The sequence below is a fragment of the Antechinus flavipes genome, chromosome X (assembly GCF_016432865.1).
Source record: "Antechinus flavipes isolate AdamAnt ecotype Samford, QLD, Australia chromosome X, AdamAnt_v2, whole genome shotgun sequence".
Lineage (NCBI taxonomy): Eukaryota > Metazoa > Chordata > Mammalia > Dasyuromorphia > Dasyuridae > Antechinus > Antechinus flavipes.
In genome coordinates, this window is record NC_067404.1 from 32,675,274 (window position 1) to 32,695,739 (window position 20,466).

Genomic DNA, 20,466 nt, shown 5'->3' on the forward strand with positions numbered 1-20,466 from the left:
ATGCTTAACACAGAGCAAAAGTTTGAGATATTCAAGCAGGTCAAGGGTCGTGGAATAGTCCACCTCCAAACAGTTTTGGATGCTTCCCACCTGTGTGATCTAGTATATGTCACATAACCTGCTTGGTTTTCAGTTTTCTCATCTGTAGAAAGAAGTGGTTGGACTGGATGGCCAAAAAGTCCCTTTAAAGTCTGTATCTATTCTATATATGGTCATTTATAGACCCTTTACAGGTGGTATCTCTTTCTCGGGCTTCAGTTTCTTCCTTTGTAAAAATAAAGGGATTGGACTCACTGGCCTCTGAGGGCCCTTCCGGGTGCCATGGCTCCTTAACCATGATGCCAAATCTGCACATATATAAAGATGGCACTATTGGCTACCAAAGTATCATAATATAATGGACTATCGGGAAGAACACTGGTAGAACCGAGTTCAAATCCCAGCTTTGCCATTTTCTATTTATGCGACCTCGGTCAAGTCCCTTCGTCCTGAACCTCACTTTCCCCTTCTAGAAAATGTGAGAGTTGGTCTAGATGACTTCAGGGATCCATTGCTCCCCTAAAAATCTTATAAACATCAGCCAGTGAAAATTCTGAAGGGCAATGAGTGTAGGTATAAAAAAGGAGGAGAAAAAGCAACAATTTCAAGTTCATGCTTTCATTAAACTTATGGAAAGAGTCAAAAGTCTTGCTCTGTTTCAGTAATCAAGACCCCACAGGGTGTTTTGAACTTTCCATTTCTTGTAGGAAAGCCTCCTTCCAGGAGTGCTCTGGTACATGCTTAACAACAAAGCTTTTGGGGGAAACAAATCATGGGGGACACTTTTCAGTTTCATTTGTATCATTAACATTTTCTCACCCACTTTCTTAAGTCTAAACAATCAACAGGACAATAAATTATGTCCTAACTTGTAGCATTTGCTTCAAATATAAGTTTCAATGTATAAATGCTCACAATGGAAATATTACAATCGGTTCTCAGGCGCTGGTTTGAGCTGGCCCCAGCACAAGCCAGCTTTCTTCTTTTCAAAACATCTCAATTTTGGTCATTTTGAAAGCAAAATGTAACATGGCAAGCAGAGATAGGAGAGAGTGTTAGGAGGAATCAGAAAAAAAATGCTCCTGAAAAAATAAATGAGATCACCTCCATGTCTCTGAAATTATCTGCAGACAAATGGCCTTGACATATTAGAAACCCCCACGATGACTTCAGAAATGATAAAAATATAGACAGAAATAAGAAACTTAAATGTTCTTTGTGGATTAAAGCCTTTTTCCCATGAAAAAAGTAAATCATTCAACACCGAGAATATTAATATAATGCTAAAGCTCCTTGTCTGAAGTATACGTGTATGACAGAACAAGATGAAAATGGCAGGGTCCGGCCCTGTGGCTGCAAGTAACTTATGCCGACTATATAGTGTGACCCACCTCCGCTGCCTTGACATGGGGCCAGCTGTTCGGTATCACAGCCTCTGATTAAAAATACATCCTGGTCTCTTCCTCCATCGATGGTCTAATGAAATCAGAAAGAAGCTAGTCTCCTGATCCCCAAGGCCTAGGAAGTCTGATAGAACCTTCAGGACCCAGGAACCGAACTCGATGTGGTGGGGACCAGCTGAATAGACTAAATGGCAAAAAGAGATAGAAAATTTGCTCAGAAATCCATTCATTCATTGGGAGCACACGCGCAGAGGAAGGTGACCTCTGGAGAAAAGAGACTGTCTACTTTTGCTGACAGATCACAAAATCTGACACTTTGGAGGTACACGGCTACCCATAGGCTAGCTCATGACCCCATATGGCAAGGCCGGGAAACCCTTTTTTCTGCCAAGGGCCATTTGGCCATTTATGACATTCACTGGCCATACGAAATCATTAATTTATAGAACTCAAGTAGTGGGGGTTATGGGACCTAGCTTTCAGGTCATCACCTGTAGGTGATGCCTTAGTAAATAATTTCACTGGCCTTATGCAGCCCACGGGCAGGATGTTCCCCACCTCTGCATGTGGAGTTGTAACTGAATGTGGGGATCTCCGAATTCTGATTTATTATCAGTAAATGTTTGATTTGTATATCTACTTTCTATACCTACATATTTCTCCAATGAAAGGGGTCTTGAGTGGCAAAAGTTTGAGAAGCCCATTCCTCTGAAATTATCTGCAGACATGTGGCCTTGACATATTAGAAATAGACATATTAGAAAGGATGACTTCAGAAACGATAAAAATACAGACAAATAAGAGACAGTGTTCTATATGGATCAAAGCCTTTATTTCATGAAAAAAAGAATATTCATTTAAAAAATCATAAAAAAGAACATAAATATAATGCTATAAAGTTCCATGTCTGAAGTATGTGTATATGACAGAACAAGATGGAAATAGCAGGATCCAGCCCTGGGATCCTGCAAAAAAAGTATGCTAGCTATATAGTGTGACCTACCTCCACTGCTTTGACTAGAGGAAAACCCACTATAAATGGATGTCAGTTTGGGCTTGGTCTCTTTTTTGGAGACCTCCAAGACAAGGAAGGGTCTGTTTCACTCTTGAAAAACCATCGGCTAGTTTGTCCTACATTGAATCCAAATTGATCTCTCGGGCTCTCTGGGGTCAAATAGAACAAGAATAATTCTTGACAGCTCTTCAAGGAATTGACTACAGTCTTCTCTGCGTTATATATTAAGACCCCTTTGGCTTCAGTTTTTTTAAACTATTGTGTTAGCTTTCCTTCTTAACCATCTGCCAATCTGATGAGCCCACTCTCTGTGTTTTTAGCCACGTTATCAGTAAAACTGTAAAATGGTACAGGACCAAGTGCAGAGCTCCAAGGCACTCCACTGATGGCCTGCCACATTGAACTATCAGCTTATGGAGCTGCACAATTGGGGTGAGACCCCAATGAGAGGCCAAATAGACAACCATGGTGCAGTACTCAGACTAAAAACTAAGCAAGAATCCCTCTGTAGTAGTGAGCAGAGAACCAGAGTTCTTCTGGTTGGCTCCTGGTTGCCCAGAGCAGCTTGAAACATTGATGGAAGCTGAACCAGAAAAAAGCTGATGTGTATAGGGAGGCAATATGGTGTAATGGGGAGGGCATTAGCTCCAGATTTAGGTTACACAGATTCATATTCCATATCTGTGTCTAAGTGGTTGGGTAAGTCCCTTCCCCTCTCTTGGCCTCAGTTTCCCCCTCCCCCCCCTAGAAAATGAGGGGGTTGGACTAGCTGGCCTCTCAGGAACCTGCCATCTCTAGACCTAGGAGCCTATATAAGTGATTTTAAGATTTGCAAAATGCATTATAAACTTGATTTCATTGTATCCTCACAACTCCAAGAGAGGTAGGTATTATGAGTGCTATTTTTATTCCCATTTTGGAAGTGAGGAAACATTCCAAAAGGTGAGCTGACTTGCTCAGGGTCGTGCAGCTAGTAAGTAAAGATAGATGTGTAATACAGTGGAATTTGACCCAGGTGTTTCCTTATTCCAGACTTGACAATCCATCCACTATGGTATACTGCCTCAGTACTCATAACAAAAATGGGCTTTGATTTAAGTAGGCTCTGATTTGGGGGGTGCAGAATTGGGTGAAGGTCTCGATTTATGATTTCATCATGGTGGGGAACTCCAGTTGTGAAAATTCTTCACTGAACTAACAATTCCTCTTAAGAGAGCTTGCCTAAAAATCGTTCAATCATTTTTTGTTGGTGTCCAACTCTTCATGACCCCATTTTCTTGGCAGCAATACTGGAGTGGTTTGTCATTTCTTTCTTCAGATCATTTTACAGATGAGGAAACCGAGGTAAACAGAATCAAGTGACTTGCCCAGGGTTACACAGCTAGTCAGTGTTTGAGGCTGGATTTGAATGCAGCTCTGACTTCAGGCCAGGCGCTCTATCCACTGGGCCATCTAGCTGCTCGATGGTCTAATGTATTCAGAAATTAAATAACTTGCCCCTGGTCATAGAGCTAAGAATGAGTGGACCTTAGACCTTCATGATTACAAAGCTGCTCTAATATCCACTTTACCAACCTGTCTGTCAGACCATCCAGTCTATCTGACTATATAAGATGACAGACACAATGGCCAAATAGTCATGTTCCCACATGTTCCCTCAGCAATCCAAAATCTTCAGAAAAAGAAATTAAAACAGTTATAGCTGAATCCGTAAAAATCAAGAAGTAGAAACATTATATGAGGTTAAAAAGAAAAAAAAAACTCATGAAATAACATGGGGGAGGACATCTAGGTCATGTGACCAACAAGATGGAAGACTTGACATTTTCTCCAATCCTCATGACCTCAGACCTCTCCAAAAACAGAAATCATGTGCCAAAGAAATTCCCCAGTTGTCTCGATGGTCTAGGACACTGACGTCAAACTCAAATAGAAATGGACCACTAAAGCATACGTAAATATACCTGTTGAGCACATGTCGATTTAGATAACTGCATGTTTTAGATTTTTTGCTGTTTTGTTAAGTATTTTCCAATTACATTTGTGTCTGGATGGGCTGCACTCGGGAGTGTTCTGGACCACGTACAGCCTATGGCCTACTTGTCTGATGACTCCTCAGACACCGGGAATCCGAATTAATGTCTACCTTGAGTTAATTCACGACCACCTTCAAGCCACATCTGGATCCACTATAAACATAACGACCCAGTGACATTTTTGCTATTCCGAGCACAGGACACATCCTCCCATCTCCATGCCTTTGTACTGGTCATTCCCCATGTATGGTATGTTCTCTGCCACCTGGCTCCAAAGCTCTAGTTAAATTCCAGCTCTTGTAAGAAGCCTTTCCCAGTCTATCCACTATTAGGACCCCCTCAAAGACTTCCTCCCACTTACACTGGATTTATCTTGTTTTCATGATATATTCAACCCCCCCCCTCCATTAGAATGTGAATGCTTTTACCTTTCTTTGTAGCCCCAGTACTTTGCATAATGCCTGGGATACCATAAGCTCTTAAAATGCCCAATGATTTTAATATTAATTATTAATTAATTAATAAAAGATGAAGCAAAAATTTTTTCTGCAGACATTGTGATGGTTTACTTAGAGAATCACAGATACTTAAGGAAAAAAAATCACAATGTTAACTTCAGGAGGGTATCAGGACATAAGATAACTTTGCATAATGCCCAGGATACCATAAGTTCTTAATACATTCCCAATGATTTTCATATTAATTATTAATTAATAACAAAAGATGAAGCAAAATTCTCTCTGCAGACATTGTGATGGTTTACGTAGAGAATCACCGATACTTAAGGAAAAAAAATCGCAATTTTAACTTCAAGAGTATCAGGACATAAGATAAACTCACCAAAATCATCAGCCTTATCCCTAAAGTCATCATTGGTGCTGAGAGTACCAGTATCAGAGGGAGGTGGGAAGACTTTGTGGAGAAAGGGCCTGCCATCCCCACTACTAATGCTACCGCCCCTTGCCACCAATGGGACAGTCAAAACGGCCTGGCTAGAGCAGTGAGCTATCTGGGAGGAAAGCATGGCCAAGACCAGCCAAATCAGCCCCATTAGATGGAGAAAGACCAGGACCCCGTACCCAAGAGACCTATGAGAGCAGTGTCCTCTAGGTGACCCAGCTTGCTTCTACTCTGAACCTGAGTTCAGAGTCATTGTCCAGGGGAGCAATGCTTGTGGAGAGGGAACTTGGCCACTGCTTCTGCAAGCTCGGAAGCCCCCATCTCCCCAGCAGGCATGACTGGAGACCTCCCCAAAAGAGTTATCAACTTCAAAGTTTTGGGCAACCGGTTCAATGGCAGAAATGGATATGCTTTTATCAATGGAGGTGACATTAAAGAAGAAGCTTTGCCATCTGCTTTGCTGCTGCACCCTAAAGACTGCTGGGTCCTTCCATTGAACTTGCAGCTTAAACATTTTACATCTGTTATCTTCCTTTATTAGAATGTGAGCTCCCCCGGAGCTGTCTTCCCTTTCTCTTTGTATCATCTGTGCACAAAATAAGAACTTCATAAAGACTTTCTTCCTTCCTTTCTACTTTCCTCTCTTCCTTTGAGGATGATTCTATATCTACTATGCTGTATCGTCTCTTAGAAATAAATAAGCAAAGGCAATTAAATCATCAGAAGCATATTCATTGTGCATGGTTGGACGGTGCTAAAATAATAAAAATGATGTCACCGAAAAATTTAATGATCAGCCTACTATATAAACTTTATATGAGCAGAAGAAAATAATTGCAAAGTTCAATTGCAAAAAGTCTTAAATAACAAGATTAATACCAGGGTGGGAAGGCGGCGGTGGTGGTGGAAGAAACAAAAGAGAGAATCTCACTCAGATTTCAAACTGTCTCAATATTGCCATAATCATTCACCCCTAAAAAGGGGGGAAAATGGAACAGTCCAGACCATCAAGAACTCAGTTACCTCCATACTGAAACAAGTCATTTAAGCTATTTTTAAATTAACTAGTTTGGCTCGAAAAAGTCATCTTGGAAAACTGCAAATCGACCATCACCTAAGGAAAACAAATTACAAAATAAATAAATTAAAGAAAAAAAGAATTAAACTTCCCTACTATGCTAGAGAAACAAAACCAATTCCAGATGAAGCCCCCCACAAATGCAGAGGTTGGGGCCTCTTCCCAGCTAAAATCAAGTTTTTGGTACCTAGTGCTTGTGAGTCCCCACTGTTTCAAACCTAATGACTAAAATTGCATTTAATGAAAGACTGACAATGACATGTAATTAGATCAAAATATCAAATTCTTTCCTACCTTATTTCAAAATTATTGCCCCTACTCTCCTATACATCTCCTGGGGAGCACTAGATTCCTTCCTAATTAACGCCTTGGTTTTCCCAAAACCACGGACTAGAGATACATCAGCCACTCGTGACAGGATTATGTTTTCCAGGAAATTCTTCTTTTCTGACTAGGAAAAGGGAAGAGAAGCATTTATATATAGGACCTACTGTATGACAGGTACTCTGGTAGGTATTTTTTCCCCCTGAGGCAATTGGGGTTAACCAGGTTCACACAGCCAGGAAATGTTAAATAAGTGTCTAAGGCCAGATTTGAACTCTGGTCATCCTGACTTCAGGGCTGATGCTCTATCCACTGGACCACCTAGCTGCCCTGTGGTATGTGTTTTTAACAAAGATTTTCTCATTTGATCCTCACAACAATCGTAGAAAGTAGCCACTATTATCATCCCCATTTTATAGCTGTGAAAACTAAGATAGATGGAAGTGAAGTGATTTGTCCCAAATCACACAGTATGTTTCTGAGGAAACTTTTTTTGGGGAATTTTTGGAATCTCTATCCATTGTACCATCTAGCTGCCCCAAGGCCAGGATTTCCAAAAAGCAAACTAGATAGTGAACCTTTAGGAACTCTCATTACTCGGCTGAGTGCTTCTCCGAACCTGATACTAGGAACTTGATATGGTCTAGGAACTCACATCTTAGACGGCACGAGGGAGCATATCTGCTCCTGCCATCTGTATCTTCCCCAAGGAAGCCCATTGAACACCCAAGGGGTGGGTTTGTATCTGTTGAGAGGTTCAAAGGGGCCAGGAAGACCCCCTTTCATAAAGCAGTGACTAATGTTGTCCAGCAGCAAGACAAAAGACAAGATGGCTGGCAATGACCCAGGATGCAATGGATGACCTTGGTGTCCTGTATGTCTGACCAAGCTCCAAGCATTCCATAGCACCTGCTCCAGCTGCCTTCATGGCCATTGGGACAAATTGTTCATCTACCCATTCCTAAGGGAAAGTCTTCACATGGCTTGGATCAGGGGTCCTCAAACTTTTTAAATAGGGGGCCAGTTCACTGTCCCTCAGACTGTTGGAGGGCCGAACTATAGTAAAAACAAAAACTTTGTTTTGTGGGCCTTTAAATAAAGAAACTTCATAGCCCTGGGTGAGGGGGATAAACGTCCTCAGCTGCCGCATCTGGCCCGCCAGGCTGTAGTTTGAGGACCCCTGGCCCTTGGATAGACAGGGTTAATAATAGTAATCCACCTCACATTTAGGTGGTGCTGTGGATAGTGCTAGGCCTGGAGTCAAAATGGATCCAAGTTCAAATCTTACCTCAGACACTTATTAACTGTGTCACCCTGTTTGCCTCGGTTGTCTCATCTGTAAAATGAGATGGAGATGGAAATGGCAAACACTTCAGTATCTTTACCAAGAAAATTCCAAATGGGGTCACAACTGAAATGACTGAACAACAACTAAAAGGGGGCTCCTTTCCCAAAGCTTGTTCCACATTAGTGGATACCAATAATTGATGTGGGGTCAGCCCTCATCAATGGAGTCCATCTTCAAGAAGGCATGCACATTCCCTTCACCGGCTGATCAAGTAAATGAGGGCTCAGCGCCTTACATGAAGTGCATAAAGTGCCTTTAAACATACACTAAAAGATTCTTTATGTCGACCGTTCTTCAACTTATGGGTTTCAGGCCCCCTTTACACTAAAAAATTATTAAGGACCCCCCCCAAAGAACTTTTATTTGTGTGGGTTATATTAGGTATCGTGATTTTATCGTATTTGAAATTAAAATGCCTTATTATTATGAAAATAATTTATTACCACACAGACCCCCTAAAAAGGATCTTGGAAATCCTTGGAGTTCCTGGACCACACTTTAAGGACCCACTGCTTTATATCACTTAGAAGAGATGTGACCGCGAATGTATAATGTAGATCCACTTGGGAGAAATAGAATTTGGAACTCAAAGCTTTAAAAAAATGTTAAAAATTGATTTTAACTTGTAAGCAGGGCAGGGGGGGATAAAATATTATTTATGAGAACTATTTTTAAAATAAGAGATGTACAAAAGGAGAAAAATGGTCTAGCCAGCTTTCTTTTTCCATAGGCTTCTGAACTTGGATAGAGCTAGTAATATTATTTTTTTATTTTAATACTTTTATAATATATAATATATTACATATTATATATAATATAATATATCATTATATTGTATTATATATTATTTATTTATTTATTATAGATTATACTTAATATTAATATTAACAGAGCTGGGTAGTACCGTGGATAGATCACTGGGCTTGGAGTCAGGAAGTCCCAAATTCAAATGTCTCCTCAGACACTCATTTACCTGTATGACCCTGGACAAGTCACTTAATATTTTATTTGCCTCAGTTTCCGCAACTGTAAAATAGAGATAAAAATAGCATATACCTCTCAGGCTGGTGGTGAGGATCAAATGAGATAATTGTAAAATGCCTTAGGATAGTGTGTGGTATATGTAGAATATACTCCAAGAGAAAAAGAACTTAATCCAGATTATACAGAAAGATATTGTTCAAAATGAGACTAGACAGTGTCTAGTTCTGTACCTAAATATATAGAGAATATAACTAAGAAGCATAGAAATGTGTTAAATTAAGCTTCCCAGGAAGCCCGAGCCCTAGGTTGGTGGAACAAGGTCCCAAATGAAGGTGGGATCTGGGTGTTGATGATTCCCCCCTGCCCCCATTGGTTCCCTAAAAACCAATTGGTTCTTTTAAAAATGATTTATTTGTTAATACATACACAGTCATTTTTTTTCCTTTTTCCATATAAGTCATATTGGGAGAGAAAAATCAGAACAAAAGAGAAAAACCACAAGAAAGAAAAAATAAACAGAAGAAAAAATAGTGAAAACAAATGCTTTGATCTGCATTCAGTCTCCATAATTCTCTTCCTGGATGTAAATGGTATTTTTCACCCAAAGTTTATTGGAATTGCCTTGGATCACTGCGAGCTGAATCTATCATAGCTGATCATCATACGATCTTCTTGTTGCCGTGGTTCCTTCTTTGTCACTTTCCTGGTTCTGTTGCTTGCCTCAGAATCAGTTCATATTAAGTCTTCCCAAACTTTTCTGAAATCAGCCTGTTGATCATTTCTTATAGAACAATAAAATTTGATTCCAATCACACACCATAACTTATTCAGTCATTCCCCAACTGATGAGCAGCTACTCATTTTCTGATTCTTCGCCACCACTGATATAGCCGCTACAAATACTTATTTTTTGCACGTGTGGGTCCTTTGCCCTTTTTTTATGATCTCTTTGAATCAATTGGTTTTTGATGGCTGGGGCATATATTCAGGATGCTGGGAACCATCCTGGATTGGACATTAAGACCAGGGCTCACCTTGAGCTCTGTCACTCACTGTGGGCAAGTCATTTCCCATTTCTTATCTTAGTTCCATCTTGTAAAAACGAAGGGATCGCACTAAATCTTAAAGACCCCTTGGTGCATTATGAATATTCGACAACTATCTCAACTTGGACATCTAATAACTCTCTGAATTAGATGCTAAATGGGATGAGATACTGCCTGAGACATAGAAAGATGTTGTGTGGGATCTACATTGGCAACTGATTGGGAAAGACAGATGGAAGTTGACACAGCCCTCGTGGGCCAAATCTCTATGGCCAAAGCACAGGACTTCTTGCCTAATTTATCCAGAGGCTCACCTCAGTTCTTGGTTTCATCCTGGCTGTGTTCCCAGGACCACAGGACTAAAGTACAACCTAAGATTTCAGCATCCAGCCAAAATGACAACTCATTTCTGCAGGGCTCTCTGCTCCTAAGCACCCTGGGAGTTTGGAAATGTGATTATTATTATTATGCCCATTTGACAAGTGTAAAATGAGGAGGTTGTACCAGATGGCCCTTAAATCTGGCTGCCTAAATGGTGCAAGTCTTCCATGGGGACATTTCCCTAATATGTTTGTCTCTCGAAACTTCTCCTCTTCCTGATGTCTCTATCCATCCTTTCGGTCACCTAGGTGAGAAACTGCAGAACTGTCTTAAGGGTCTTTTCTCCAAGTCTCCTCCTACATCCAGAGGATCAAAAGATTTAGCCCTAAGTGGGTCCTTAAAGATCATCTAGCTCAACTCTCATTTTACAAATTGGGAAACCGAGGCCTGGCAAAGTGAAATGACATAGGTAAGACATCACCAAGATTTGAACCCATGTCATTTGATTGTGAGATTCATATTCTTCCCAATATCCTTTCACTACAATGCCTCAGTGGCCAAACCCATCCTGTCTCTCCTGTCTCCACTTTAGTGTTTCTACCATGTCTTCTCTTTCCATAGACTACTCTATGAGTCTCATAGAATAGTTACAAGAGGTCTCGGCCTGAGTTTCAATTGATAAATGACGGACAAAAGCAGCTACACCCAAAGAAAGAACACTGGGAAACGAATGTGAACTATCTGCATTTTTGTTTTTCTTCCCGGGTTATTTATACCTTCTGAATCCAATTCTCCCTATGCAACAAGAGAACTGTTCGGTTCTGCAAACATATATTGTATCTAAGATATACTGCAACATATCCAACATATAAAGGACTGCTTGCCATCTAGGGGAGGGGGTGGAGGGAGGGAGGGGAAAAAAAATCGGAACAGAAACGAGTGTCAATATAAAGTAATTATTAAATAAAAAATAAAAATAAATAAAATAAAATAAAATAAAATAAAAGAGGTCTCGGGATATAGAATACATCCCACTCCCCTATTTTGCAGATGAGCTGAAGGAGACTCCAAGAGAAAAAGAACTTAGTCCAGATTATAGAGCGAGATATTGTTCAAAATGAGACTAGACAGTGTCTAGTTCTATACCTAAGCTCTTCCTCCTTCTTCTTCCACTGTCACCACCTTGGTCTAGATCATCAATCCCTGTTGCCTATGGTCTCTTACCTGAGTCCCTGGGTCTCCTTTTTCTTAATCCATACTGTGATCATTTCAGATTATTCATACTAAAAAATCACTGTGAAACCAGAGGCTGTGGGTTCAAATCCCAACTCTAACAGATACTGCCCATGTGACCTTGGGCAAGTCCCTTTACCTTCGAGTCACTTGCCTCAGTTTCCTTAGCTGTACCAATGTCAGAGTTAGACTTTAAATGATCTCTGAGGTCCACTCTGGCTTTGGCTTTTTGACCTATGACTATGTCACACCTTGGCTCACAAATCTTTGATGGCTATCTGCTGCCTTCCAAATGGTGAATTCTTTTTCTTGGCTTTTAAAGCCCTTCCCAACCTATCTCACCCTACTTTTCAGCCTCATTTCCCAGCACTCTCTTTCACACACTTTACGCTCTAGGCAAATTGGACTACTCATGGGGTGAAAAGAACAATGAACCTGGTATTGGGAAATCCTGGGTTCAAATCCCAGACCTGCCCTCTCTAATCCTCATTTTCTCTATCCATAAGATTGGTATAATACCAATTACTTGTCTCCCAAGTCTGTTGAGAAAAGAATGGCTGGCAAACATTAGAGCCTGAAGAAAAATACGTCCTCTGATGATGTGCCTCTCTTTCCAAGCTGGGAGTGCTTGCTCACCCCATTATCTCTACCCATCTTCTTCTTTCTCCCCTCTTTTCCACCTATTGAAATTTTAAGCCTCTTTCAAAATTCAGTTGCAATGGCCCTGGCAGAGAGTCAGCCTTCCTTTGTGATCACCCCCAGGACTCTACCGCGCCGGCCAGATCCTACTTTGTGGTACAGTGATTGATGCGAGTCTCATTCCCCAGAGGAGATTGTCAACTCCTTGAGAGAAGAGGCTACATTTTATGTGTCTTTGTTTCTCCCCTATCTCCCAACATGCTTGCACTGGATAAATGATTAGCAAATTGCTCAATTTGCCGATTTGGGCTCCCCCCCAATTCTTTTGTTTCATTTTCTCACTGTCCCTGAGAAACCTTTCCTATCTGGACTAAGCTGCCTTCTTAAATAGGAAAAAACCCCAGAACAATTGTCTGTTCAGAGCTGGCCTGGTTTGGGGCCTGGCAGGAAAAAAAGCCATCAATTGAGTGCTTTTACAGCTACAGTTCTAAAGCAGGGTAAGTCCCCGCTCCTCCACTCTGCAAATGCCCAGAAAGGAACAAATCGGGGAAGGTGGAGCTGGAGGGAACCTTAGTGGAGAACATCATGATCAGTCACATTATTTTGCTCCAAAGGAGACTCTTAAACACTGCTCCTGAGCCTCTGGGACTGGCTATGGGAACCTTTGCTTCTTGGTTCGGAAAGCCTGGAGGCGTTGAGGGTCTGCCCCGAGGATGGCCTGCTTCCTACGGGTTCTCTGTTCTCCGTCATATTGGCCTGGGGATCTGGGGATCTGGGAAGGATGGGTTTATACCAGCCACCAGGGATACAATCACTTACTGTCTTTTCTCTCTGTCACTGGGGACTGAGAAGTGTCACTCAACCAACATACTTCCATGAGGTGTCTACTACATGTTAGGAACTAGGCCGGATTCTAGGAATCCCAAGATAAAAGGGCAATGGCTCCTTCCTTCAAGAAGCCTATATTAGATGACCCTCTAAGAGCTAGAGTGGTGAAGGTTCACCCTTTCTTTCACCCTCTCTGTGTTCTAGGTACTCTAGTATGTACTCTAGTACTCTAGATGCTCTAGTCATCATGCCATGTTCAGGGGTGGGGAACCTCTATCAGTGGCCATCAGGGAGGAGGAGGGCTTGTAGTTCTGAAGATATTTTCACATCAGGAATGGGTTAAATAGAGACACTACATGCATAAATAGAAATGCATGCACATATACACATGTGTAACACACATGTAACATGCATGCGCACACAACATGTATACAATATATACATATGCACAAATAATACATATACATACACTATATATATACACATATGTATATACACATATACATATTTACACATAGACACTATATATACACATATACACTATATACACACACATATACACATACACACAATATATACACATATATATGCATACATATATGCACACATATATATGCACACATACAGTATACACACATACATATACATGCACACATTATACACACACTACACACCATGTGCACACACACACACACATATATGTATACACCATGAAGAACATGGCGCCCTCCAAAATGTATAAGGCAAAATGCAGGAGAGACTAGGATAAAGTGAGGTAAAGAAGGATGGGCAGATTTCTGGCAGTGGGACAAGGTGTATAGATTAATGGACAAGGTTAAGTAATAACAAGGCAAGTTAAGGAGCAAAATTAAAGTAAAAGAATTAGCAGAAATAGAAAATGAGATATACACAAATATAACAAGTATCAGGAATAGAATTTATTAGAAAAAAGTATGGCTACTAACCATTAATCTTAGACAAAGTCAAACTTAAAGATTCAATCAAGAGAGAAATCTATAGTATGTCAGTCATATTAATATTGTTTTGGATACATGTTTATATATGAGTAAATAAATGTGTATATATATATATACATACATATATATATGCGTGTGTGTCTGAGTATATGTAGGTATATATGCATGCAGCTCTATGTATGTGTACATGTAGATATATGTATATGTGGGTGGGTCTGAGGGTGGGTGTGAATGTATAGATATGTGTGTGTATATCTAAATGTATATATAACTATATCTGTGCTTAACTGTAGCCTACTTGGAAGGCTTGGGGGGATGAGAGGGAGAAAAAAGAATAAAGTAAAAAAAACTACACAGCAGAGACAAAAGAATAACCTACAAGGAAGCAAAGAAAAGATGGACACTCATGAATATAATCTCTCCTATTATATAAGCTTTCTTGAAATGGAAATTTGTTATAAATTTTGAATCCTCCCTGATGTTCTGTTGGGCACATGACAATGTTCTATTTTGTTTCATTTTTCCTTTCCATCTTTCTTTTTTTCTATTTTGTTTTTTTTCCTATTTTGAAAATAAGACAAAATGTGCTTGGAGGAAAACAAAAAAGAAAATCCTCTCCTTATACTGTTAGACATGACTGGCACCAGGGCAAGAAAGCAAGAGAATCAAGGGTAACTAATAAAATGATAAACCGAAGGGTCAAGAGTGTAGAGGAAAGGAAAGGAGACCAAAAGACCCTTTTCTGGCTAGTTCTAATGAACATTCTGGAATCCTTGTGTAAAGAAGATAGAGGACAGTTATTTATTTCCTTCATGCAAAAGAAATGTTGAAAACACACCCCGAATCTCCCAAGTGCTCACTCCCAAAGACCTATACCATGATACAACTGTCCTTAAATCCTATGCTATTCTCCTGGGAAGTTGATACTTAAAACACCAGAATATGCAACATTTTGTGGGATTGCTGAGCAGGTTTCACCCTCACCTCACCTTTCTACTGTCTGAACAATCCATGTCTTCTGGAAAGTCAATGCATGGCTTGGGATCATCTTCCCATTTGAGGGGGTGAGTTAGAGGTACATTTGTCCCAAGCTGGTGGAATGAGTGGATGAGAACAATTTGTTCCAACATTCATGACACAACCGAAGCAGGTGCTGTGGAGGGCCTAGAGCCTGACCAGGTACCAAAGATGCCAAAGTCACACTGTGTCCAAGCCATTGCCGGTCAAGACTTTTGTTTTGCCATTGGGCTACAATGACCCTTGGAGAGAGAGGGAGGGAGATGACTTATGTGCAAGGTAGCCTCACTTGACTCCAATTCACAAGGAGTCAAGACGTCACTTTGTGATGTAATCCGTCCCCTTGACAAACAGCAGCTTCTCTAAGAACAGCTTGTTATAGAAACTTCCTATTAACAGTAAGCTCTGATTAAGGAACCTGGGAACTTAAACTGCTGAGGTAGCTAATTCCAATATGGCCATCTCTTGGGATTGTTCTTCAATCAATTATGCTCAGAGAAAGCAATTCAAAGTAGAAGAGGCATCTAGGGACTTGAGACGTAGGCTCCTCTAGAGCCAGTGGTCCTCAAAGTGTAGTCCAAAGAATTGTTGGGGCCTCTGAAACCCTTTCAGAGGGTCTACAAATTCAAAATCCTTTTTTATTTCTAATATAGTAAATAGCTATAAATATAACCCATGTGAACAAAAACTCTTTGAACAGATCCTCGATCGTTTTTTAACAACATGAAGATACTGAGAACAAAAGTTTGAGAACCACTGCAGTCTAGGCAGTACATATATTTGGTGCCATGTGTGAACAGCTGCCATAGCTGCTAGAGTGTGGCAAGGAGGCCCTTTCCCTGACTCACAGAAAGTCCAGGAAAGGCTTGCAGAATCTCCACGTGCTCATGGCGGGAAATGAAAAGAGAAAAAGCAAAAGGTAGGGTCACTCCTTTCAAAATCTAAAGGATGAGTCAATTTTTTTGGCTCAGTGGCCAACTCTCTTTGACAAAGCACGCCAGGGAAGATCCACAATGATCCAAGGACCAATAAGGGGATTACTTCTTCATGCCAAAGCAAGTCCTTTAATGTTGAGCACACATGTCCCCCAAAATAGCTTGGGATGGAGGGCTCAGCATGAGCTCCTTGGAATGGCCCCCACACACCTATCCCTCTTAATGCTCTCTTGTTCACAACTTCCCCTTTATTCTAGGTCTCTTCAGTTCCTACTATCTATCTTCTTGAACTTTTGGGACCTTGCATCTCCCCAGGAAAAACTGTTTCCCAGGCTGCTGATACTGGGTCCTCCTTCTGTCATAGCCCCTATAGCTCTTGGTCAAGAATAGGAATGAGCATGGTCTAAAAGTCTCCCTCCTTCTTCTAGACTGTCATTTTGCCACTGAGTGAACCTTTATTCCTTTGATTGCACTCATCTTACTCTCACCATATCCTAGCTAAGGCCTTCAACATCTCTTACCTGGACTTTTTGCAAGAATCTCTTAATTGATTTTCTTGATTTCAGTCTCTCCCCTTCCCAACCAATTCTTTATGTGTCTGATTCTCTCTCTCTCTCTCTCTCTCTCTCTCTCTCTCTCTCTCTCTCTCTCTCTGTATATATATATACTACATTGACTTATCTGGGAATATGTTGTAGAATGAAAATCTTAAGGATAGAGCCTGTCACACATTTGACTTTATATCCCTAGCACAGTGCCCAACACATAGTAGATCTTTAATAAGTATCTGTTGATTGGTTGATTGATCCATTTTCACCATCCTAGACCAACTTCTTGCCAAAGTTCTCTGCTGCCCTCCAGTAATTATCTCATTTTTCAAGAAGTTCGGGATCAGACTCAGTCCTCCTCTTCACTGCAACCTCTGCCATCATACTTGGGTACTTTACCATGCACGTCATTTTCAATACTCTAGCCTCCCAGTTCATCTTCCTTCTAGCTCCACCTTCCCTCTATGCCCACTACACAAGAATAGTTAGATCCCGGATCTTATCATCCTCCATAATTGTTTCAATGCCATGACTAATAACTCTAAAATTCCTATCTTTAATAACCTTCCATTTCTCCCTGTCTCCTCCTAAATGTATTCCTCTTTCTCATTATGTCTTCTAGTCCCTCCATCCTTCCCTGTTTTCCCAGTTGATCACTCATATACTTGTCTCTTTTCCTTTCCTTCATAGTCTTGGCCCTATGGTTTACCATTTTAATGGTCCATCATTAGATATCCTTGATTCCCTTACCTCCTTGCCCTGTTGTCAGTTATGCCTAACCACGTCCTAATCCTGAGTTACCCTTGTCATCGCCCTTCTTTGTAGCTATTCTTGTGCTTCTGAATACTCTTAGAGAAAGTTCCCCTACAGATCCAACTGGATGTACTGCAAATTTTCATCTCAAGTAAGCCTTCAATATGGCGGGGTTACCCCTTTGCTTTGCGCTGACTCACACTCTGCCTAATGGTTATGCCATACTTGTTCTTTTCTCTAGACACTTCTCTTCCTCTTAGCAAAGGACTGTTAAACTTAAATACTAAACAAGGGAAAAAACATTGCCACATACACAGTAGAATACAAGAGAGGATTCAATAGAAAACAGTAAATTTCCATTTCAAGAAAAGCTATATAACAAATACTTCACATTGTTTTCAAAGCTGCCCAGCCTTTTTTTTTTTTTTTTTTTTTTTTTGCTTTCTTATTGGAAGCAAGGGGGTACAACATATTCCCAGATAAGTCAATGTAGGATATATATATACACACATACATACAGATTTATATAAAGGATTAGTTAGGAAGGAGAGAGACTGAAATCAAGGAGGTCAATTAAGAGATTCTTGCAAAAAGTCCAGGTAAGAGATGAAGACCTTAGCTGGGTCTTTCTTTTGTTCTCTGCTGTATATTTTTTTCTTTAAAAATTTTCCCTTCCCTCCCCATGCCCCTCACCTTAAAGAAGACTACAATTAAGTACAAAATATATACACACACACAACTGTCAATAAACATACAATATATACTCATCCAAACAGGTAAGACTACATTATGCTTATTTCCGCTTGTCATCTGTTTCTCTGAAGGTGGATGACATCTTTCTTCCGAAATCCAAGTTTTTTTCTAAATCAACCAGTTCATCATTTCCTACACCACAGCAATATTCCTAGCTGAGAAATTGTCTGTGAAAGTTTTTTCTCCCAATTTTCTGCATTCCTTCTATTCTTGGCTACATAGGGTTTATTTAGAGAAGAACATTTTAACTTAAAATAATTAAAATTATCCTTTGTATACTTCAACAATGCTCTCACTTTGTAATATAGTTTAAGGTCTGATACTGCTGAATCTACCTCCTTTACATCACTCCCCCCTCCCTGGCTTCTTTGAAGTTCCTGACCTTTCTTTTTTCCAAATGAACATTGTTACTATTTTTAATAACTCATTAAGATGATTTTTAGTAACTTCTTACATTACTAAGAAAAGAAAAATCAATCCTTGAGAGCGTCTCTTCCCACTCAGTCCATACCTCAAAACTCTTCGACACCATTCATTTTCCAGCCTCTCTTTTCGTTCCTCCAGTCGATGAAGAGGTCATCTTTCTCTTTGCCAAGATCACTTCCTCCACTAGTTCCCTTAATTCAATTTCTCCTCCAGGGCCTTGACCCCCTATTATTCATTCTCTTTTTCTCGTTTTCATCTTTTTACTATTCCCTGGCTCTTTCTCTGTTGTCTACAAAGACTTCCATCATCATCATCGTCGTCATCATCACTGTCATCATCATTGTTATCATCAATCATCATTATCATCAACCTTTAAGAGACCTGACTATTCCCCTGATTTATTGTCTCTTATCTCTTCCCCTTTTTCGCAACTAAATACCTAAAAAAAGAGAGTTTCCTTCCAGGTTGTATTCCTTTAGATTTCTCCATATGACCACAAAATCTCTTTTTCCTGGAAGATCACTTCAGCTTTGGTACTAGCATCTCAGAAGAAACCTTTGCCTCCGGGGCCCCTTTCTCTTATTGGACAGCTCTTTCCTCTCTGTAGCTGTTCATGCTAACCACCTGTTCTTTCTGTAACACTCATGTCTCTTGATTCTCCCTTTCTCCATCCTATCTGACTAGGATCCTGCATCCCTTAAACTCTGGGCCCTTTTCTCATCTACCTCCATATGTCCTCACTTGCTGATCTTATCAGCTCCCAATGATATTCTTTATGGAGCTCTCTCACAAATCTACAACTTTCGCCCTAACCTCTTTCCTGAGCACCAGCCCTACTCATCATCTGTGGCATATATGCATCAGAATAAACTATGAGCATATTTAGGTCAACTTGTACTTAAGGGAACTTCAAACTCTTCTCTCCTCCCAAAGTCTTTTCTGCTGTAGGGAGACCTCACCATGTTTCCAATTACCAGACTCACAAGTCAGTCATTCTTGACTCTTTCTTCTTTTTTCCTCATTCTCTACCTAATGTTCACTCAGTTATCATGTATTGTTATTATTGCCTCTACAGCATTGCTTACTAAAAGTTCGTTGAATTGAGAGGGAAACTGAGATATAGAAAAGGGAAGTCAACTCAGGAAAGACTTCTAACCCCCAAGATTCGACACCAGTTAGCTCAGAATATATAGCTAGAATTATTGACATAGATACCAACTTGCCTGAGGTCATTTGTTAAGTGTCAGAGCTGGGATTTTAATTCAAGATAGCTGAGATGCAGTGGATTTGGAATCAGAACACATGAGTTTAAATCTGCGGTGGGTAGGGAACTTTTTTTTTCTGCCAAGGGCCATTTAGATATTTATTAACATCATTCCTGGGCCGTCTAAAGTTATCAACTTAAAAAGTCAAGCAGTGGAAGGTTGCTGGACCTAGCTTTCAGCTCATTGTTGCCTTGGCAGGGCCAGACTAAATGATTTCCTGGATCTTATATAGCCCATGGGCTGGATGTTCCCCACCCCTGGTTTAATGTATCCTTTTGGAACCTCAGTTTCCTCATTGCTAAAAGTAGGGCTTGGGTGAGCTAGAAAGTCCTCCACTTCTCTGACTACAGATCCATTATTCTTTTGATTGCATTGAGCTCTGGTCAGCTCCATTTCCTCTAACTCCTGGTTTGTAACTTTGCATCACGGCCTCAACTGTCTAGCCCACGAAGGCCCCAAAGAGGGCTTTGAGAAATAGCAGAAAAAGTACTTGGTAAAATGGGACATTGTCTGCAGGCCCTTTAATGATTGTGGTTAAGGGAAATGACTAGTTGGGGAGGAACAGAATTTGCTCCATTAAACACAAGAGAGAGCAAGG

The 20,466-nt window shown here is 40.4% G+C and overlaps 1 protein-coding gene across 2 annotated transcripts in view; it reads left to right on the forward strand.

Moving 5' to 3' along the window:
• OPHN1 (oligophrenin 1) overlaps positions 1–20,466 on the forward strand; it is a 326,710-nt gene that overhangs the window by 268,405 nt on the left and 37,839 nt on the right. The window lies entirely within an intron of this gene.